Source organism: Peromyscus eremicus, chromosome 12 (genome assembly GCF_949786415.1).
Source record: "Peromyscus eremicus chromosome 12, PerEre_H2_v1, whole genome shotgun sequence".
NCBI classification, from domain to species: domain Eukaryota; kingdom Metazoa; phylum Chordata; class Mammalia; order Rodentia; family Cricetidae; genus Peromyscus; species Peromyscus eremicus.
In genome coordinates, this window is record NC_081428.1 from 37,216,493 (window position 1) to 37,239,908 (window position 23,416).

The 23,416-nt window shown below is 42.0% G+C and overlaps 1 long non-coding RNA gene and 1 pseudogene across 1 annotated transcript; both read left to right on the plus strand.

Moving 5' to 3' along the window:
• The first annotated feature begins 4,419 nt into the window (after positions 1–4,419).
• LOC131922811 (T-cell activation inhibitor, mitochondrial-like) lies at positions 4,420–7,367 on the plus strand (annotated as a pseudogene).
• Positions 7,368–13,682: 6,315 nt separating this feature from the next.
• LOC131922621 (uncharacterized) lies at positions 13,683–22,585 on the plus strand. Its single transcript, XR_009382348.1, has 3 exons — positions 13,683–13,732; positions 20,858–21,179; positions 22,287–22,585. It is a non-coding gene; the product is annotated as an uncharacterized LOC131922621 (long non-coding RNA).
• Positions 22,586–23,416: the final 831 nt, after the last annotated feature.

The window sequence follows — 23,416 nt, forward strand, 5'->3', positions numbered from 1 at the left end:
GAGCATGCTCACCTCCTTGTTCTTATTGTATATACCATGGCCTAGAGCAGGAGCCTTTCCTGGGCCTTGCTAAATTGTCACACTTGTCTCTATTCTGGACCAGCTTAAGATATTACATATATTGGGCTTTCAGTCTTTTGAAATATTCCAGTAGTGCCTTTAGTGTTGTTGGGTTGTTGTTGGTGGTGGTGGTTGTAGCTTGAGTTTTCCTGCCTGGCCCACAGTCAGGACAAATCTCTCTCACCTGCCAGTCCCACAGCCGCTCAGACCCGACCAAGTAAACACAGAGACTTACATTGGTTACAAACTGTATGGCCGTGGCAGGCTTCTTGCTAACTGTTCTTATATCTTAAATTAATCCATTTCTATAAATCTATACCTTGCCACGTGGCTCGTGATTTACCGGCATCTTCACATGCTGTTTCTCATCGTGGTGGCGGCTGGCAGTGTCTCTCTGACTCAGCCTTCCACTTCCCAGCTTTATTCTCCTCCTTGTCCCGCCTACACTTCCTGCCTAGCCAATGGCCAATCAGTGTTTTATTTATTGACTAATTAGCAACACATTTGTCATACAGAACATCCCACAGCAGGTGGTAGTGGTGGTGGTTGGTCAGCTTGTTTTTCTTTCCAATCCACTTTACTTCCTCTGGATCATCTTGGTTCAACTCTAACAGGTTCTCTGTGTGTATTAAATAGTTTGATGTCTGTAAGTTCTTTTTTTTTTTTTTAACAATTTTTATTACCTCGTGTGTGTGTGTGTGTGTGTGTGTGTGTGTGTGTGTGTGTGTGCGTGTGCGCGCGCACGCGCACGTACTTGTGAACCACAGCACCCTGTGGAGGTGAGATGACAATCAATGCTCTCTCCTTCTACCACGTGGGACCGAAGGACTGAATTCAAGTCATCAGGCTTGGTAGCAAATACCTTTATCTGCTGAACAATCTCACTAACTGCTTCTATAAGTTTTATTTTTCATATGCTGGGCCACATTTCCTAGATATTTTGTCAAACATTTTTCTGTATGTTCATGTAAGGGTAGTTTCACATGAAACTGAAATTTGTGTGGGTGGACAGTCTACCTTCCAAGATATGTGCAAACCTAAGTCAATCAGTTGAAGACTCAAATAGAATAATGGATGAGCTACAGATTTGAGCTTTGCCAGACTCAAACATCCTTGAAACATACGCACGCACGCTCACATGCATGCTTCTCTCTCCTCCTCCTCCTCCTCCTCCTCCTCCTCCTCCTCCTCCTCCTCCTCCTTCTTCTTCTTCTTCTCTCTCTCTCTCTCTCTCTCTCTCTCTCTCTCTCTCTCTCTCTCTCGGTTTTTCAAGACACTTTCCCTGCATAGCTCTGGCTGTCCTGGAACTCCATCTGTAGGCAAGGTTGGCCTCGAACTCAGAGAGATCTGCCTGCCTCTGCCTCCCCAGTGCTGGGATTAAGGGTGTGCACCACCACCACCCAGCTTCCTCTCTCTTAATAAATACACACAGGTGGTCCTGACAAACTTTGACTAATAATTTTCTCCATCTCGTATAGGTGCCTCAAAATGAGAACAGTGTCATTCCCTGGGTCAGTAATTTCTCCTGTAATTCCACTTAAGTTTGGCCAGACCCTCATTTCCATGGTAACCACTCACTTTCTCTTTCCTTCCTTCACTTTCACCCTTGTTAAATAATTCTCTTTTTCAATCATTCATTTTTATAAAATGTCACACAGGTCTACCTCCGGGAGACAAGGAAACAGCATTAGCTATACAAATAGCACCCTGAACATCTGTGAAGCAGGCTCAGAAAGTAACAGGATTGATCAGTGACCACTAAGAACACTGCTATTTACCTCATGATTTGTGAGCCAAAGACGTAACTTAAAGTTTGTACTTGACACAGTAAGCCAAAGCTGCTCACTAACATTTGAATTGTGTGGTTGGGGAATTGGAAATAACTTAACGCAAGCAGGGTAACTAGCTGTAATCTGTGCATGCTGAAGCGAGCAGTTTAGGGACCGCCAGCAACTGCTTCCCAACTAATTGCCTTGGTTCATATACTGAAGTCCCCAGCCAGAAGGCCCATGAAGACAACATGGATTTCAACAGAACCAGCAGCACCTCTGCAAGAACTGTAACATCTCATTAACTAGACTTGTTGAAACACAGGACATTTTTATCATAATTTCTGTGAAAAATCAGCACTTGAAAAAAAATATATAAAGTTGTCCAAATAAAGGAAGTATCCTGTGAGCAAAAGAGTTATTTTCCCACCAAAAATCCATTTCATTTTTTCACTTCCTCTATTAACAGCACTCCAGGTTTAAATAGACACATAGCTTCCTCTTAAGAAATCCCCAACTTGTAGTGGGCACCTGTTCCACCTATGACCTTGAGGTACCAGCCCCTAGGGCGTGGCCTCGAGGCTAGCTTAAGACCTGAGGGGCATGTACGCCTTGCACTCTTCTCTCCCTCCTGGACTTGGATGGTGCAGACTAACTCAGGCAGCAGGCGCAGCGTGGAACAGGACATCAGCCTTCCAGGACTCTGTGACCATTTTGCCTTATCCTGTTTAGTGAGTTGTTCTTCCCAATATAATTTCTAAATCATTATATATATAATTATATATATAATTTCTAGTTCCATTATCAGTATCTGTGGATTATCTGCAATACCCAACCCCAATCTCTTAAAGTTTCTGACCAAATTACAGACAGTGGGATGTGAAGACATGTGTGTGCCACCTCTGGATTTGGCCACCAAAGGAAAGGAGGTGTTCTTCTATGGCCAGGATACAGATGTAAGGGTGGGGATCAGACAAGCTACTCTGAGTTCATTCTACTTTTCAATGTGTGGTCTGAGCAAAGAGCTAGTGCAGCATTCTGCACCCCCAGACGGCTGCCTGTTGACAGTTGCCTCAGAAAGAACAAACATCATCGTTGTTTGATCCTCTAACCTTAGGGACTTTGGACTTATAGACACTTGGCTCCAGCCTGACAAGTGTTACCTAGCAGCTTCTGTTTGGGGATAAATAACAATCCAGTTATTTACCCAGGAAATGGGGGAGATCTATACACATATCGTTACTAAATGTGTATAACATATATAGTATAATAAATAGTTAATGGATTCTCATCCTTCCAACTTTCATCTAAAGAGGACAAGAGGGAAAATGAGGGACACGAATCTAAAATTATTCATGTTGTGAAATAAACTGAGCAGGCCCTACTGAAGGTAACTGATGGCAGGGAAGCCCCTGCAGCCGCGATGAGTGAAATCTGCCACTGGCACAGTGTTTCCCTCTTGTCAGTTGGGATGTGGACTTCCAGAAATAAAGCTGAATTTTGAGCTGGAGAGATGGTTCAGTGCACAAAGGTGCTTGCCTCAAATCTGATGAATGACCTAATTTTGATCCTTGAGACCCACATAGCTTAAGGAGAGAACTGACCAGCAAAAGTTGGCGTTTGACCTCCTCAGGTGCTTTGATATGTACACACACATATGCATACAAGCATAAATAAATGAACAAACACATAAACACACAGCATGTAATTTAAATTTTTAATGAAATTTAATTTCCGGAACTAAATGGGTGCTAATGACAGCCATCTGGTACTATTCATACACTAGTGACAAAGCCAAATTGAAGGTCATTAAAGAGTCATCGTAATGAAAATAATTTATCCTGCTACGCCTGTAGGATACATGAGCATCACAAAGTCTGGTTCATACATGAGAGGACTTGAAAGGAGGAGAGAGAAGGGGACTTCAAGAGATTGGGGTTGGGTATTGCAGATAATCCACAGATAGTGATAATGGAACTATTTATTTAGAAATTACATTTGGGAGAACAACTCACTAAAAGCTTAGATGCAAGATTGTAAAACATCGGAGAATGTAAATATTGTAATCTCAAAAAAAAAGTTTTTAAACCTCATTCATTGAGAACGGTGTAACAGTTGAGTATAGCCACTAGAGGGCGCTCGCCTATTGGTAGTCCTCAAATGTTTAACACCGTACTTCAAACTCTAGTTGTGGACGGGCCTGTGAACCTGCACTTTAGTGAAGGGTACACAAAAGCATGATTAAGAGGACAGCCCGTGGAGCTTAAACGTCGGGCTTTGGAACCTGGCTTTGTCATTCGTGAACTTGGGCGATGTTTGTTTTAGTTTCCTGACCCATCAGAAAGGTTAGAAACAGAGCTCACCTCTAAAAGCAGTTGTCACAGATGTCTTAAAATTTAAAACACAAATGCAGAACAATTGTTGATATAGCATCAGGAGTACTGTTTTCATAAAGGTGTTTGCTGACTTTCTCTGTGAACCACGGGGCACAAGATTATTTTTAAAAAATAAAGATGATGATTCTCACTCAGACATAGTCAGCGCAGGAGCGAAGGCTGTGTCTCCTGAAGCTCCCTTCAGAACCCCGCAGGTAGCGGGGGTTGGAGACTGACACTCAACTGGATGAATTAAATTCAGTGAGTTTAATTGGACCCTGGAGCAGCACCAAGGCCTGTATATAGGCAATTAATGGATGCTTGGAAGTTGTCGTGCATATTCAGAAATGTTTTGCCACCTGAAGCCTTTGAAGAGGTTCTGCCTGAAGAAGATCCTCCCTCATTGGCTTCACTACTTTTGAGCTCTATCAGGAGCAGAAGCCATCAATGCCTTGAGGCCTTTCTACTTTACAGTTCATTCAGATTTCTTTGGACAGCACCCCAGGAAAAGAGAAATCAATGAAAATTCTCTTAAGAAATTAAGTGTCTACTCAGTTGCCTTTAGCCTACTGGCTATGGGTGGGTTAGGACTTCTGTTGGTCTTTTTTATGTCGAATACACAGATTGCAAGCCCAGCGCCACTTTGAGATCTTTGGCAGCAGTTAATTCTGCAGCTCACACAGGATTGAGCCTGTATGATAATGAGTATTCAGAGACTGGTAATGCCTGGGGGGCGCTCACCAACCTAAGACAGAGTGCCTGTATGGCCTGGGCAGGTGTCTCCATGACGGGTAAGGTGACCTGCTGATATCCCACACAACCTAAGTCAGAAGCTCATTTTTTAGTAAAAGGGGGACCTGTAGGGTCCTGGCCCCCATTTTGGATAACTGTTGCCTTGCCTGCTGACCTTGACCTTGATATCCTCCCTATGCTAATTCCCTGCCGGGTTCCACCCACTTGAACGCTTAAGGGAAGTTCCTTGTCTGTGTATCCTGCATAATGGGCGTTAACAGCTTAGATGCAAGATTGTAAAACATCGGAGCGAACTTCTACTCTCCGGGGTTCTCCCGTTGTGCTGTGAGCCTGTATTTAAGACCTCCTCCCTCTTTCAATAAACGGCATTTGGCATTAAAAAAAGAGAGAGAGAGAGAGAGATTAAGTAAGTGTCTGCTTAGAAAATCTCCAGAAACCAGGCTTCAAGTCTCTGAAACCAACTCAGCTTACATTTTATATAAGAGAAAAAACAGCCCAGAACTCTTCTGAAGGCCAAGAGCCTGTCAGTACTTCAGGATTTCGAGCCATCAGATTTACTTTGCACACCAGCGATCCGCTAAGCACAGTATTGTATATTCTCAACTCCTGCAGTTTGTCTTTTGAATACATCCAAAGCTTGAACACTAATGTGCATCCCCAGCCTCTCAAGGAAGCTATAGGGATGCCTGACAAACCCATCAAATGGCATAGGTTCTATTATTCCTTTACAGGTTTCAAGGACCCTGACGAAGACCTTGAACATGTCTCAAGAGTGGAAACAGGCTGGCCGGTGGTGGCACACGCCTTTAATCCCAGCACTCTGGAGGCAGAGCCAGGCGGATCTCTGTGAGTTGGAGGCCAGCCTGGGCTACCAAGTGAGTCCCAGGAAAGGCGCAAAGCTACACAGAGAAACCCTGTCTCGAAAAACAACAACAACAACAACAAAAAAAAAAGAGTGGAAACAACCCTAATGTCCTGGCTCAGTAGCAATGGGAAAATTGCTGTTAAAAAGCCGAAGAACAGTTTGCCACTTAGGAAGGAGCTGGATCGTCTGAAGAATGAATTATCTGAGCTTCTGCAACTTTCAGATATCAGGTGGCAGAGGGGCTGGGGTGTTGCCCATCGCTGCAGCCAGCTGCACAGTCTTAGCCGCCTAGCATAGCAGAATTTGGAGCCACTTCAGAATGCAAAAGGATGCACAGACCTCTCCGTTATGAGTGCACTGGGCCACCTGATGCGGGGAACCATCACTGGATGAGACCTTTTGAAAGCTTGCCAAGTTATTTTTGAAAGACCCTAACCCTTCAGGCTTACACGCCCCAAGCCCCAGGAGAATAAGAAACTAAAAAACTAGTTCCAAGGGCAACCTGACTCAGCCATTACTCAATCATCCCTGCAACAATGTAACAATGTAAAAAGATTTCTGTTAAGAGATGTGCTCAACTGTGACTGGGATAGTTGCAAGTGTTCCAGGAAGGACCACTGTGACCTTTGTGTAAACTCTACTCCCACCCTGATATCCCCCTTGAGGTTTTGGGAAGAATGTACATGCGGACGTGACTATACCCACTCTGTGATCAGACCATGATCTTGTGAAATTAACCTCTAGACATAAATCAATCGAAACGAAATTGTATGGAAATTGTAATCTTGTGGCTTTTGCGGGTTTTTCCTTTAAAAGTACCTATGTGACTAGAGTACGATGCGACTCTTGCTCTCTGGAGCTGAGTTTGCCCGACTGTACAGCCGCATTAATAAACACCTCTTGCTATTGTATCAACTGGACCGGAGTCTTAGTTCTTGGGGTGCCCAATTGAGACCCAAGATTTTGGGGTCTAACAATATTGACCTTCAGAGGAGAATGTTAGCCTTAGAAGACCAGGTAAGCAATCTTCTAGGGGGGCATACGGGTAGTTTATACCGAGGAGTTGCAGCCAACACTCACACCTGATGAGTACTACTCCCTCCTTGACGTCTTCTATAATCAGCTGCCGAAACGTGGGGCACCTTCCCACCCTCAGAGTCTGAGTGTCTTGCAGATGATCCTTAGCAGTGACAGGCACGAGCCAAGCTTGCATGAACTTGGGCATTTTAACATCCCAGCCCTCTCAGATCCAACAAGCTTCCAGTCATTTATGAGAGGCAAAGCCCAGCAGGCGTGAGAAAACGTGACAAGAAGGGAGGAGTTAAGAGTTATGGAAAATGAGTTGATACAGGCTTCCATGAAGACATACATAAAGAGCCCAACATTTCTGGCGGACAAACGGTGGATTGCTGTAAGAGACTTCTACAGCAGTCACTGCCTTATCTACGTGGGATACACCTCCGTGTGTCACGTTTTTATTCTGTTATGCAGGATGGAGACTTGTGTATCCCATGGAATTGGAAGAAAGGAGAAGCCATGAAGTAGCACAGATACTGTTTTATTTTCTGGAAAAAAAATGAGAAACTGTTGAATTTATTTAAATTCAGTTTGATATAATACAAGTATTCACATGTTAGAACAAAGTTTCTAAAGGCTGCTTTAAAAGTGGGCTGAGCTTTTCTTTGTAGTGAATTTACGCTGAGAAACTTGTTTTTAAAAGGTTTTACTCCCCCTAGTCTTATGATGCTGATGGCCAGGCAAAAAAAAGATGCTTAGAAGAAAAAAAAACTATTTTAAAGATATGTAATAGAGAGTTCTGTAAGAGTCATATATATTTTTATATGAGTGAATGTGCGTATGTATAAATTGGCCTCATTCAGCATAGCTCTTTAGTACTAGAATTCATTTTCACATGCAACACAGTTCAATGTGTGTCTTCATAACTACATCCTATAGACACACACACTTTGTAGCCAGTAATGAACAGTTATGTTCAAAACAGATGACTAATGAGTAGCAAAACTTAGATAACCACATTTTGTTTGAGAAAGATTTAAAAAAACCTATTGAATATATTCTGTTAACACTGTCTGATACTAGTTTATTAAAACATCAGTGACAGAGAATTTAAATACATGATTTCTTCTACCATTTAAAATACTGATAGAGCACATGCTTGGTAGGCACAAGCCCTGGGTTCTACCTCTAGTACCAGGAATGAGTAAAGATGTACTATTGTAATTTAGCCAGAAGCTTCTTTTAAAAGCTGTCTTCATTTCTTCAGCTCTTGCCCAGGTAAAGCCTGCTGCCTCCTGTGGTCTCTGGTGTCTCCCAGACAGTGGGAGACCCACTTTCTATTCAGAGCAGGACCCATCCTGCATTCTGCACAACACTTTTCCCCTGAGGAAGCCCTAGTGAATTTTTCCCATAGTGCATTAGAACAAAGGAGACAATAAAATCAGTTTTCAAGTTTTGGGTTTTTATAAAACATCAGTTATTTAAACAGGTCAAATGTATGTTGAAAATAAGAACTGGCTTGTGAAAGGATTGTTTGTGCCATTATTACTTTTGACCCATGCTAATTTGACACATTACTGTAAATACTCTGCATAAGAAAGAGTCCTCAAGTTGGGTTTGGTGGCACACACTTTTAATCCCAGCACTTGGGAGTCAGAGGCAGATGGATCCCTATGAATTTGAGGTCAGCCTGGTCTACAAAGCAGGTTCCAGGACAGCTAGGGCTGTTACAGGAGAAACCCTGTCTGGGGGGTGGGGGTGGTGTTGGGATGGGGAGGAGTTCTCAAAGATATGATAGTTTATTGGAAATATGTTTGGATTGTACCACTTCTAACATCAGCTAACAGAATCTTCTGTAATGTGTATTGAATTGGATTTGTTTCTGAACTAATTGTTACATAATAAATAACACCTTGTCGACCAAAAAAAATAAATAAATAATGATTCTCTTGTAGTGTAGCCTATCCAAACTTAAGTTCTGAGCCTCAGCTGCAACAATCACAGAGTGGTGGTAATCAAAGTTGTGGGAAGTGAAAGTGGTGAGGTGAGGCTGTTCTTTGCACGCTGTTTCGGACTTTATCCTTTACTCAGAAGTGAATGGGTGGGATCCATTACAAAAGGCATTAAGGTAGAGGTCAGACAGCAAGACCAGATGTATACTTGAGACAATCACTGTAGGAGAAGAGGTAGAAATGAAGGATGGGTCTGGGGTCAAGTGAATGGAGAACATTTTCTGGGCCAGACAGTGGTGGTGCACACCTTTAAATCCCAGCACTTGGTAAGACAGAGGCAAGCAGATCTCTGTGAGTTTGAGATCAGCCTGGTCTACAAAGCAAGTTCCAGGACAGTCAGGGCTACACAGAGAAACCTTGTCTCAAAAACAAACAACAACAACAACAACGAAGGCCCTTTTCTAGTCTACAGAAGAGTCTTCAGAAAACACTGGAACTATTTATATCTATGACTCTAATGATAACAACTTGGACCTTATAAATATTTTCTTCTTATGTGCAAAATATAGTCTTGGAGTACAACAGAGCCTAATTAAAAGCTTTGCATGAACCTTCTCTGATTTCTACACAGTGCATATTATAAAGTAACCCTGCAGACTCCTTCCTAAGTGTTGAGCATGCAGTCCTACAAAGAGGAGCCTGTAAACTTTGCAACCACAAGGGAAAGCAGGGCTGCTTTTCATAGTACAAAAAGCCAAGAAGGACAAGCATTCCTCAGATAGCCTGGCAGAGCCGTAGCTAATGTGATGAGTTTCCAGGAACCATGGGAGCTTTGAAGTGTCTGACTCAAGAGATACTGAAATACATTTCAGTCCACTTTATCATCCTGAGCCAGAATGGGTGAGGCTTGCCCAGAGGGGTCGGAGGTGGGGCCAGGGAAGAGGAGAGTGCGTATTGTCGTTTGTATCTAAAACGTCCTTCACACACTCAAGTCTTGAGTGCTCATTCCTCAGCCAATGGTAATATGTTCGGAGTCTGTGGAATCTTTGAGAGGTGGGGCCTAGCTGGTAGACACACATTGCTGGGTATAGCCCTTGAAAGCAATAGTCAGCCCCTGGATCTCCCATGCTGTCTGCTTCCTGGCCTGCTGCCCTGTGAACAACCTCTCCCATGTGCCCTGGTCTCCATGGCTTCCCTGCCATGATGAACTGAAATTCTCTGAAGCTATGAACCCAAATACACCTGCCCTTCTTTATGTTGTCAGGTATTGTGGCCCCAGGGAATGAAATTAACCAACACAGATGGCTGGTGCCAGAGAATTAGGGTCACTGCTATGACTAATCCTGACCATGTGGCTAAGTCTTTGAAACTGATGTGTAGGACAAACTTGGAAAAATTTGGAGATGTGGGCTGGAGAAGCCATAGCTTGATTTAAGTAGAATTTGATAGTCATTCCAGTGGGAGCTCAGAAAACCAAAATGCTGAAACAAAATGGAGATAATAAAGGCTATATTCATAATTTTTCAGACAAAAATCTCTAAAGATTAGGATAAAACTAGAGGCTAGTCATGTTACAGTCTGGCAAAGAATTGGCCAATCTTTTGCTGATGTTGTGACAATTTGAGTGAGGCTGAATTCAACTAGGAAGAGGAAATTTCAAGACAGTATAGCACTTAGGACATGGAGTGGCCATTGATAATTGTACAAGCTCCAAATAGAGCAAGTTCCAGAGAGTGGCCACATGGGCTACAAACATCAAAGCCATGGGGACTGGTCTGCCAAACCCATTGGAGCTCATATCATGATGCCATAGACCCCAGGGCTGGACATGGAGTTATAGAATGCTATATTTACCCTGATGGGTTTGGGTTTGCACTGTTCTCAACTCTTGTTTCTATGTCCCTGTTTCTTCCTTTTCGCATGGGACTGTTTCCTCTTTGCCCTTGTAGTTTAGAAGCATTTCATTGTCTGTTTTTATTTTATACAGAATCCTAGATGAGCGACTGCCTTGAGCCTCAGTAGAGAGCCAGGGCTTAGACCTTTGAACAATGCAGGAACAGTTAAGACCATGGTGACTCTTGAAGTTGGGCTGAATGGACTGTGCATTAAATGATGGCCATAAGTCTTGGGAGGTCAGAGAGAGAATGGTACACTTCATATCTGAAAGACCCTTCTATTTTGAATGCCCCCTAGCTGGTATTGCCATTTTCTTTTAGAGACTGTGAAACTTCAGTGAAGTGTGGCTTGAGACCCTAAGTAGGTCAATGGGGGTCAGTCTTTGAAGATGATGCCTGGTCCTTGCTTCCTGTCATATACTGTGCTTTCTGATCCACTGGTATATGAACAGCCTTAATCCCACGGTCCAATTCCCGTAATCACTCTGCCATGCCTTCCAAGCCATCAAGGACTAAAATTGTGAGCCGGCATTAATGTTTCTACTCCTAAGATGTTTATGCCCGGCATAGTAGTAAGAGGAACAGAAGTAGAGAGTGCCTGAGATCTCCTCAGGTCTACCTCGAACTCACCGACATTGTCTTGGGTCATCTCCAACTTTACACTTATCCAAGCCTCCTCTGTTTTCCACATACCTAGTCTCTAAGCTGTAAATGTGCGAAATATAAACAGGCAAAACTGCTCTTCCCTTTGTTAAAGTTTTCATTATAGATTCAAAGGATTTTAAGAAGGAGACTTTTTTTTTAAGATAAAAGGAATCAAATGTAATGGCTTTCAAATTTTGCTATCAAATTATTTAAAATGCTAAGAAGTCATTTAAAATGTGAACATATGTCTCAGCAGGCTTTGTTGTTGGAAGTTTTTGGTTGGACTGTCTCTGCTGTTTATCACAACACTTAAACACTAGGTGATATGAGTCATTTCTTTGAATCTTGAGACTAAAGAGAAGCATGAAAGTCATGATTAAGCTAATTCTATCTCTCTATAGAGGGTAGAAACAAATCCCAAATAGGTAACAGTTATTTATGCATGATTATAAAAATAAAATTGAAGATTGTTATTTCAACTCATGGTAAAGGATGAGATCAGAGAGAATTTTTAGGACATTTTGGGGGGGTAGAATCAGTACGCTGATGACAAAGCAAAGCAGAGACCTCACAGAACAGATTAGAGTTACCCAGCAGTCACCCATTGCACTGTGGATAACTGTGTGAGACTCCTGAAATCCAGGAGGAGTCTGTGAGATACCTGAGGGAAGTCAGACACCTCGGATAGTAGAACAGAGATGAGACAGTAAGGTGAGCAGGGCCCCTGCACAGAATCCAGAACTAGTCCAGTGATCAGCAAGCGCACTTCCTGTGGAGAAGCTCTCTGCACTCTCTTCATAGTGGAAGCTCGTGGCCACTTAGAATATCTTGTCTGAGCTTACCACGTCAAAGGACCTTGCATTTTCTTATCGCTGGGAATCCACATTTCTACACTGAGTCAGCACGTCTCTGCCTCGAGAACCAGTTTGGCCCTGAAGAAGAAAGAGTCTTTGGGGGAGCAGGGGTGATGAGAGTTCTTTGTAGTGTCGGTTCTTTGTAGTGTCGGGCTGGTGTGTGAAGCATGGGGTAACATGTCTCTTCCTCCTCTTAAGACAGGTGGCTTGGAAAGCCAGCTGCAAGATGCCAGGGAGAACACAGTTACATATAACATGAATGGAGCTGAGTCTTGGAACACCATAAAATGGGTGGTAGGTTGTGTGGAGCCTGCCTTTGCCCATCCCCAGCCTGGGTAGCTGCATCCATGCAGAGACTCCAACCCTGCCACACATTGCCTAGCTACAGAAGAATTCTAGAATCTTGACACAGTTATGGTAACTCCCTTACACTTGCATTGCATTTATCTAATTATTTCTTTATCAATAAAAAACATCAAGAGTCAGATATAGGGGTAAGAACCTGAATGATCAGAGAAGTGGTGGTAAAGGGACCAGTGACTTCCTATCTCTTCTGTTCCTCTATCCAAAAGGGCTGAGATCCTCTCTAAGGCCTGCCCTACTACTTCCTGTCTCTCTCTCTCTCTCTGTCCTCGGTCCTCCAAAACCTCTATGATTAATTTTGGTCAGCTAGTAGCTAGCTCCATCCTCTGGTTCAAAACAAACTTTATGGTCAGCATGCAATAAAAATATCACACACAGTCTTATAACTTTCATGCCTGCAAAACCAGTACTATTAGGCAACACTGCCTACTTCTACTATTAGGCAACACTGCCTGTTCTACTACCAGCTCAAGGTGTAGACTTGTCCCCTTTGGAATGGAGTTTCAGTGGCCACTACATGCCTGAAGAAACATCTCCTCAGGTGGTTCAGTTCAGTCTGCCTCATTGCAAGTGAATTTTCATTTTCACAACCTGGGGACTTTGATGGGTACAGTCTTACTTCCAGGACATGTTACTATTGTCCCAGGCCAGAGGATTAGGTTTCTCTTTGTTGATGCTAATAGCATTAACAATGACAGGTTGGAGCTGTTTTCATACCAACCCTGTCTGTATCTTTAAACTCAGTCTCCTTTCGGCACACCCTCCCCTCCATGTTTCTGCTGTTTGTTGTTCTTTCTCACTGGGTACCTGGATGAGAACAATGATCAGCAATTGTGACACAGCCTGGATGCTACCCAGTCTTGATGTTTCTTCCGTCTCACAAATTAGCCCATTGTTTCCAAACTTGGTCTCACTCAAGTTGTGAAGACCACAGGCGGAATGCAGCCGGATTCTTTACCAGACCACAAAGCAAATAGTTGCCAGTCCAGTTCTTGATAGAATCCTTGTCCCAGTCTGAAATATCATGCCAGGCTTCCACTGTCTGCATCGCTCCTGGCATTCTGATCTTCCAGTCCCCAAAAGAATGGTCCATTAAGTTCTGTTTATTGTATTCTAGAACTCTCCAAATTTTTACAGATTCCTATGGCAAACCAGTTCCAAAGGCCTCTGAACTACATGGTCAGGTTTGTCTCAGCAACTATTCCCCACCTAGTACCAGTTTTCTGAATTGTTTCTTTTCCCATTACAGTGAGAAGATGCAGGACAAGAGTGACTTAAAGAAGAGAGTCTTTGCCTTGTGGTTTACAGAGAGATATAGTCCACCGTGGCATGGATGTCAAGGCAGTAGGATCATGAAGCAGTTGGTTACGAACATAATAAAAATATGGAAAAAAATTCCATTAATATAAAATGTCACCCATTAATGTGGATTCGTTAGAAGAAAGGGGATGGAGAAAGGCAAACACATAACATCTCAAAATAGTTCTCTTCCCCACAAGGTTTAACATCACATTCCTGTTGCATGCAGTCAGCATGTCAGCCCTTGCTGGAAGGAAGTTCACAAGTCAGACACCTGCATTCATCATCCTTCTCCTTATACCTGAGCCAATCCTGCATCATCTTCCAATCGTAGGACGGCCCTGGTGGCTTTGATTCTGTCCTTTTTGTTTTTGTTTTTGTTTTTTCCCGGTGTTTGGGTCAAACCACGCTGGAATCAAACCAGACACATACTCACCTAAAACAGAGACAGCCATGCTGTTTTCTCCTCAAATTCTCCTCATTAGTTCCCCAGCAGAGAAGGAATGGGAGCAGTCGAGGGAAACTGATCTCAAAGAAGATTGTTCACACCACGGATTAGCACAAAAGGGTGGGTTTGAGGGATTGTTTTATTTTCTGTTGCTGTAATTGTTAGTTTGGGTAATAATGATGTTAGTGGTGGTGGTAGTAGAGGTGTGTGTGTGTGTAAAATAGATGATGAAAACTTCATGTGAGAATGTCTATCTTATTGTAGTAAGTATTTACTAGGGTGAGTGCTAATAATGCAGGCACTATAGTCTCATTAGTGAGATCCTAATTTTCCTTCTCCTGGGTTATGATCAGATTGCTTTTTGGTGGATGATACTCACATTTTCCACTAGTAATTACACTTAGGTGGACCACAAAGGCATTCGCCAAATGAAAGCGCATGTGTGGTCACTACAGTTACTGTAGAGACACGTTGTTGATGCTGTGATTGCGTCTCCAGAAAATGGTTAAAGCTCTAAATACTAGCAAACTCTATTCCCTAGTCATCCTCTTTTCTATGAATATTTAGGGATTTGCATGTGTATCTATTATAATGTGATGTAACAATACCTCATATTTCACTGACCATGTAATAGGGGTGATTTATACTTTCCTAAGAATACATTAAGGTTATATATAGTCAGTGATCTTTCATTCAGTCATAAGACTGTTCATTTTTAAAACTGTAATTTCATATAATTTTACTAGAATATAATAAATATATTTCAGACAGTAGGGGCTGATTTCAGAAAAAAAAATTTAAGCCTACCTGAAAGTCTACAGAATTAATTGTAAATATGCAACATTCTAAATAGGATTGTTTGCTATCTATAAAATTTTATACTTTGTTCATTTTCCTTTCACTTTATAACAGAGAAGAGTTCACAAATACTAAATTCATTTTGTTTGTTTTGTTGTCTTGGGAGACAAAAATCAGTGCCTCATGCATACTGAGTGATTACACTACCTGAGCTATATCCCCAGAAGTAATTGGTTTGAGTGGGTACAGTCCATCACGGCAGGAAAGCCATGGCTGCTGCAGTAGCCATGCCCACGGAAGTGGGCACTCACTGTTCAGCTTGTTACATATCAGCAGATCAAAAAGCAGAGAGCTTAGGCACTGATATTGGTGATACTATTTTAGATAAGATTTCAAAACACTGCCAACAAAATCAAAACTAGATAAAGAAGATCCTATGAAATCCAATGGCTTCTTCCCCATGGAAAAGGAGACAGCTAGTACAGTAGAGAGACAGCTGAAGAATCACAGAAAAAGTCTGCAGAGTATTTGAAAGGGATTAATACTCAGAATATCGAAAAAAAAATCTCAAAAGCAAAAGCTGAAAAATCAGATTTTAAAATAGATAGGTGGTATGAATATACATCCCTTTAAAAGATATTTACAAGCAGCATGTATATAAACTGATCAACATGATTAATCATTAAAGAATGTACATCAAAGCCATAACAAGATAGTATCTGGCTCCATTTATAATATTTATAGTAAGTGTTGGCAAAGAGCCAGAGAAAGGGAAAAATCATGTTCTGTTGGGAAGAATAAAAATAAATAAATATACACAGTTGGAAATCACTACAGAGTGATCTCAAAACACTGAACTAGTTTGGCTCAGTGAGAGAGACACTGATCCCTCAAGCCCAGTAACTTGAGTTCCGTTCCAGGAACCCATGAAAAAGTAGTAGGAGAAAATCAACTCCAAAAACTGTCTTCTGACCTCCACTTGCATGCCATAGGATGTGCACATCCACAGATACACATGTCATCCAAAACAGAATATATATAAATAAATTTATTTACTTAGAAAGAGAAAATAAAAATAGAATCACTCTATCATCCAGCTTCCTTACTACTGGTATTATCATATCACATCATATTATGTTATATTAATTAATTGCAGCACTATTCAATTTGACAAAGATATGGCGTCAACTAACGTTCATCTAAAAATGAACAGATACAGAAAGTGTGGGTAAATATATAGTGTGGAGCATCATTCCATCTTAAAATTTTCAATCTTGACATTTGTGGAAATAAGATGAAACTGGAGAACACTGTGTTAAGCAGAATCAGGCAGGTGTCAAGAAACACTGAATTCTCACTCTTGTGCTGAGACTGAAAACGTTGAGTCCATAGAGAGGAGAGATGGAATGCTGACTACTAGAAGCTGGGAAGGCAAGGAATAACCATCACACTTTATCAAAGCAAAAATGATGATAAAAGCTATAAAACTATGGAAAGCAAAAAAAAAAATCCCTGAAGCTCTTTCAAAATGGTAAAATAGTAATATAAAGTATTTCTTAGTATGATGGCTATTCTTGGTTGTCAACTTTGCTGTATCTGGAATGAACTAAAATCTAGAAGTGGAGGGCACACCTGTGATCCAGATCATGAGGCGGGATGACACACATCTTTAATCTGGATCTTGAGGCAGGAAGACACACTTTTAACCCGGGCCACTGTGGGAGCCCACAACTGACTCAGTTTCCCAGTTTGAATCTGAAGTCTACTCTGAGTCAATAGAGTTCAGGCTTGCTTGCTCCAGGGCTGCGAGAAAGTCCTGATTAGCCCACAGGAAGGAGCATACTATCTAGCTAGATGAAGGCTGCTGACGCCACTAGCCGGAGGTACATCGAGATACAAAAATGAAACTGCCTGCTCCTTGACACAAGGACAGAATAGATAGTGGTTGAATGCCTGTGCCGTGCATTGTTCTACCTCTGTCCTTCAAGGCTGTATATAAGTTGGCTGTGAAGTAAACACAGGGGCTGTCCGGCATTGACTGGCAGTCCTCTCGTCTCTGTTCTGTCTCCTTCATTGTCTCTACAATCCCTGACTCATGGGCAGGCTCCGACAGGCCACACCTTTTGCTGGAAACCTACATAAGAACAATGGAAGAAGGAAGGTGTCCTTTTTCTTTGGCTGCTTGCCCTCACATTGGAGCCTGTTACTTTGGGATTCCTGCATATGTAGAAGACCAGCTGAGACTCAGCCTCATGGGACTGAGCAACTACTAGATTCTTGGAGTTTCCATTCACAGCTAACCATTGCTGGAATGCAGCCTGTAAGTCATTCCAATAAATTCCCCTTTTGTATAGAGTGAGACAGAGAGAGATTCAGTCCACAAGTTCTGTGGCTCTAGAGAAACTTGGCTAATATGCTTAGTAATGTCTAGCCATAGGATAGAGCTAGTATTCATACATATATGTATGTATATATACAAAGTATATATGAATATAAATACATACATTCAGTTTTATGTTTTGTCACAGAAGGAATGGTAGAATCATGATATGTTTATATGGAAGTATCCTTATAGGACGTTAAGGATCCTATAGAGATATCCAACTGCTCATAAAAATCTTTCTATATAACTAAACTCTACAGCTTGTGGATTCATTCTCAGATAAACAGCAGCATATAGAGAGTGATAAACCAAATGTTTTAGCCCTAGCCCATCTTACTCACACAGTATTCTGAGCTTCTGAAAAATTTCATGAATTGGGGGAGGAGGAATCGGTTCATGTTTTCCTGAGCTGTGAGCAGAACCAGTGGACAAGTTTTACAGCTTCTATGTTCTTTCCTTGTGGCCTGCTCTGAGTCCAGGATCTCCAAATGTCTTAGCATTTCTGCTTCCCAAGGACTCTGTCATGGAGGTCCTGACAGTTTAGACATGTCAGGGCAACACAGTGACCCCTGCAGAATGCCTCATTTTCCCTCCTGCTCAAAGATCACCAGCAGCATGGTTTCTACCTTACAGAACTTCATTAGAAGCTTTTGGGGAATGGTCTTAAAACCTTTCTTCTCCAGGAGTATCCCTTGATAGGCAGTATCTGGCAGCAGCTTAGAGATGCAGTTTGTCAGGCTCCACCAATCACAGTTTTGTATTTGAACCGGAGCCCCAGGTGATTCCTATGCAAACCATGGTTTGCGAGGCACTATCTTTCTAAGATGGAGGCATAAATTCAATGGAGACACCAGCAGTGTTGCATCAGGAACCAAAAGAGACAAGTGAAGTGACATTTCCATAGTCATCTCTTCCTTAAGGTGACTTTGTTTGTGAAACTCTGCCCATCTTTGAAAGCTTAGCTCCTTCACTTACCATGACTCCTCCCTCAGGAGGCTGCTCACCCCTCACCGCCTCACAGAGATAGACTTTTGAACACATTCTGGTTCCATTTGTATTCATGCAAACGTGATTTAGGCCCAAGTAGAGATCCACCAGACGCATGGAACATTTTTACCCTTTACTTACATGGAAAATATTCTGTAATTAATTGGCACTGATTCAACACACTACCAAAAAAAAAAAAAAAACAAAAAAAAAAACCAACAACAACAAAAAGAGCACTTCATTATGGACCATAGAAATAGTGAAATAAGTACAACAGCCCCTGCCCTCAGAAGATAATGAAGAAGTAGATGTCAGGCCACACAGAAACTTCAGAGAGATGGAGTGAGAAGGAATCCAACAGAGAAGTTGGGAAACTATTGCCTCATCCGGTAGCTACAGCTGTGCATTCCTGTTTCCCAGAAGAGTGCCTTACGTCCGTTTCCAGTTCTCTGTCTGCCTGCCATTATCCAGACAAATTTAAAACATATATTTATCAGGGAACCTGCCCTGCTCTCCCTAGCTGACATGATTGTGATTTTTCAGAACTCTGCCTTCTCCCAGGTTGAGCTCAGCTGTGTCTTGCTGAGGCTTTATGCAGAAGGTTCGGGGCTGTCGGGTAGCATCACTGCGGAGCCAGCGTGCTGTACCATCATCGTTTTTTAAGGGAGAGGAACGAGTAAAAGCAGCGAATCCCTTTTGACAATACATCACTCTCTCAGTGTGTATCCGTCTTCTCTGATCATATTTAGAAAGATGAGCAAGATCGCTGAATGGGGAGATAGAGTAACTCCTCCCTCCACACCTCCCCTCGGGATCCTTTGAACGGATTCATTCTTTCACTCAGAAACACTGTCTTTATTGGTAGGTTAGTTACTATCAGTCACAGCTGGAAGAAAATTCACCTGGTCATTAGGCGTGGACTGACCACATTTAAGAAGCCCTCTACAGCACTGGGAGGCTCATTGCGTCGTTGAATTTCCCTAATACTGAAATGTATTCCCTCAACCCCTTTCCTGAGAAGTGCGTAGATGCTTTGAACCGAGCTGTGGCTTTCCACCTGCATGTCTCCCATGTGTACATAGAAATGGTTAGTGTGGACTCTTAAGCAGCTATGGGGGGGGGGGGATTCTGCTCTATTCTGGGTGACGAGGGATTTGTTGTCCCTTAGAAATATTTGTAGCTAGATTTGCAATCTGATACTAGTTGAAGTGGCAACTCAGTGGTCAGGATATTGATGTTCCGCAGTTTGTTGATTTAGAACTGTAATTGGAAATCATGAGCTATATGGTAAGGAGAAATAGAACCTTGATTCTCAGTAGGTTCCCCCCCCCCCCGAATTAAATGGGCACCCAACAGTGGTGGGATGCAAAATAAATAGGTTCATACCAATGTGTGACTTTTGTTTTTAATGTAGACATGTTGGGATTAATGAAACTTTCATTGCACCTCAGTCACAGCTCTAACAATTAATGAAAGTGCCAGTAACAAGATGAACCTCCTCCCATCCCCAGCATCCTCATAGTCTCACCTCTATCCTAGGCCTACCGCTTCACTGTTGGCAAGACAATGCCTCCTTTTGCCCAGTTCTTTGAAAAACAGGCTAACACCAAGAGGGAAGCTGCAGATCAATTCCTAAGACAGCTATGGGAACGTAAGGGTAGTAGGATCTGCCTTCTAACTCACAAGGTAACGATAATTTTGCAGCAATCATCTCTGCAGGGCCTGGTCTAGGCCTAGGAAATAACTGGTTGCTCTCTCATTTATTAGTTTGTGTTCTTACATGGTCTTCTTTGTGACTGAGCTCATGGGTAAGCAGGTGTCAACAATACCTTTGGGGTAAAACGTAGTTACTGAATGTTTGTTTAGCTTTTCTCAATGAACTACACAAAGGTAGTCTCTACATCAGCAGCATCAGCTCCACCTGAGGATCCTAAGAAATGCAATTCATGGACCCCAACCCAGGCCCAAGGAATCTGTGAGTGGGACCTCAGAGTTGTATCTTAACAAGTTCCTCATTCTGTCCTAACTTGATCTGAATGTTGTATAGACTGAGAAGCAGTATCCTCACAACCTCTTCACAAGCCCATTAACATCCTCTTTCATAACACTAATTCATACACAGGTTCAGGTATTTATTATCTGTCTTTTTAGTGTCTTACTCCACCTCATTTCTCAGGGAAGACATTCAAAAGAAATGGTCTGAAACTCAGGGACATTACACCCCTGATTAGCTAAAATGTTGCTGTTGCTTTTTAACTGAACCTTTAAAAAAATATTTGCTAACAAAAAAAAACCAGAACTGTCACCATAGAATTCCAAACCTAATGGAATTATAAAATATATACCTGGGCCATTTATTCTCAATGTCCTTGATTATCTTAATTATCTCCGCAGGTAAAATCTATGATCCTCAAACTCGCTTTACATATTCCATGAATGAAATCAGTGTTTGGAAATGAGCCATCAGCTGATTCCAAGGCACTTCAGATTGTGGAAACTATTGGATTGTGCAAATCTCCTCATTATATGTAAAGTAGAATGTAACATTGTCCTGAGGAAGGAAATTAACAGTTCTGTTCCTCTCCAACAGAAGCCTAAAATGAATGAAATAACCACTCCTATACAAGCCATAGCATTAGCCCAGGAGCTGGAAAAAACATTAACACAGAACCTGAAAGAACTAAAGAATCTAGCTACTAGACATCGTGAAACTGATGTAAGTAGTTCATTGATTCTCACAATGTCATTTCTCACTTTGGGCTACCAATTTGCCTATGGAATGGGCAGGTATATGTTATATGCATGTCCATCCCCAAGGAAGGGCAGAAACTTAACTGCTAAGAGTAACTGGGGTATGAAAGATTAAGAGATCTTAATAAGAAAGAGTGCAATGCATTATAGCATAGACTTCTCAGAAATGATGTGCTCTGGACAATTATACAAAATAACGGCCTGGTGCCAGCTTGTAAAAGTCATTCAGAAATACCTAAGCTCATTGATCTCCGGAAACACTTTGGAGAGCTCATTACCAAAAGCTGCTGGCATCCACCCCCAGTTTATTTTGTTTGAGGCTTTGCGAAGGGTCTCTGATTTGCTTTCGAAGTAAGTTCCAAGGAATGCTGCTGCCCGCTGGGAGGCACCATTTGAGATGTGATTGGACTGTAGTCTTGATTAAATCTTCCTGACTGTTGATGAACACACGCTTCCTTAAAGTAGAACTCACTCCCCATGCGCATAGCATCTTAGGAAGTCAAAATGGGAAAGAAAAAAAAAAACTCCATAGCACAAAAGTTCTCCACCCCAGTTAGAGAATGTGCTCACCAAGGGGCTCTATGGAGATGCAAATAGCTGGGTTTTAGACCTGAACACTTAGAGCTAAGTCTTTGAAAAGTAGCTCTGGGTATCTAGTCGAAGTCTCCATGTGATTGAAGTAGAGGAGACTGAAAAGCATGAAGGTAGAACCTCGTTCCTTAGAATAGTCTGTGTCCCTGATGAAATACCCTGGCACTTCTGCCTTCAGGTGCCTGTGTTTACCTGGAGGTTTGGAATGTCTTTGACCAATTCTTTTGGTCCTTCAGGTGCCTGTGTTTACCTGGAGGTTTGGAATGTCTTTGACCAATTCTTTTGGTCCTTCAATCTGCATACGAATCTCCTGGTCCTTCTCAGTACTCTAAGCAGTGATTTAGAAGATTTGTGGCAGAACTTGAGATTCTGCGTATCTGCTGTGCTTTGGATTGTGGTTCACAGGCTACAGTTTGGATAAATTGTCTCACCTTGGAGACGTGGTCCGTAATGAATTGTCCTTCCCTGTTTGTGTCTGTAGCTCGAAAAGCTTGTGAAACCGTTTCTCGATACACAGAGTACAAATGAACAGTATCTGAAAAATCAACGTACTTCTCTGGAAGGAGCAAAACCAAAGGAACAAAAGAAACCACGGCTGGAAAGGCCGTCTTCCTCATCAGGTGCAGGGGTTTAACCTCAAAGGGTAAAGAAGCAAGTTGGGGATCACAAAGTCATCTGATTTGGGAGCCTTCATAGCTTCCAATTGCTGAAGACTGCTTTCTTTTCCATTTTCCTAATGCTCATTGTTTGGGTAAAAATAAATCTGTTTTGCATTATAAATATGACTTAAGAGTTTAATCTGTGAGAAAATTTAGTTTCACAAATCTGAGACTGGTAAAAGCATCCTGAGGGGCTCACCAAAGCACATTAAATTTGTTTTTCGTACCTTCCCACAAGGTTCTCAAACATTCAGTGACAAATGAGATTAGGGGAATTCAAATACAAGTGAATGTATAGAAATTAAATGGTAAATAGTTTGTGTATGGGTGTTTTGCTTGCATGTGTCTCTGTGCACCGTGTGCATGCAGTGCCTATGAGGTCCAGAAGAGGGCATCAGATCCCCTGGAACTCCAGTTACTTAAGAGACTAGAGCTCAGGTATTCTAGAAGAGCAGCCGGTGCTCTTAACATCTAAGCCATCTCTCCAGTAAGGGGTAAAAGTTAAAGTCTCTATTTTCTGACCTCATGCATGTGTGTATTTTATGTCTGAAAAGACTAGAGGTTTTTCTTGTTCTGTTTTGCAAATTAAATGCAGTTTGAAAACAAGAGTTGTTCGTGTAGAAAAGATGACCCTCACCTGAAGGATGTACAACAGATGGGTAATGCCATCTGGTCCCTTTTCATAAGCAGAGATAAATATGGGTGGAATTAAACAGAGGCAATTAACTTAAACCACAGTTCAGCATGTGGCTTCCTCTACTCTTTACAGTGGGCCAACTAACAGCTATGGAAGCAATTGCTTTCAGGAGCAAACAATTAGAGTGTAAACTTAGATCAGACTTCCTATGGCTAATAAGGAGGCTAGTGTAGAAATAGGGGGCTTTATAGCATGCATTCTGGCTCCAAACCTTATTAGTTCTGCATGAGTTTAGTTGTTACATCCTTATTGACT